Here is a 350-nt window from a genome sequence, read left to right as displayed (position 1 = left end):
GTTTGGAATGTGTTGATGGAGATTCACATGTTGTTGTTGATGTGGAGTTTGTTGCTACTGGTGTGGATTCACTAGTTTGCTAATGTGAATGAGGTTTTGCTGATGAAGCATTATGTTTAGTTTGTTCTTGGGAGTGAGCGTGTTGATTGGATGGTTGAGATTCTGGTGTTTGATAGAATGATGCAAATGTGGATGATTTGCATGTTGGTTTTCTTGTCCCTATTGGAGTGGAAGCATTTGGTGAAGATGAAGACGCTTGTGGATTTTTCATTGGGCATCAAAGTGTGGGACACACTTTTCTTTATACACCGGGAGATTGATGTAGGGGCATCTGAGGTTCCTAAAGACTT

The sequence above is a fragment of the Cupressus sempervirens genome, chromosome 6 (assembly GCF_028749045.1).
Source record: "Cupressus sempervirens isolate cs-2001-9-10 chromosome 6, ASM2874904v1, whole genome shotgun sequence".
Classification (NCBI taxonomy): domain Eukaryota; kingdom Viridiplantae; phylum Streptophyta; class Pinopsida; order Cupressales; family Cupressaceae; genus Cupressus; species Cupressus sempervirens.
The sequence above is the reverse complement of the archived record's forward strand: the minus strand, read 5'-3'. Positions refer to the sequence as shown.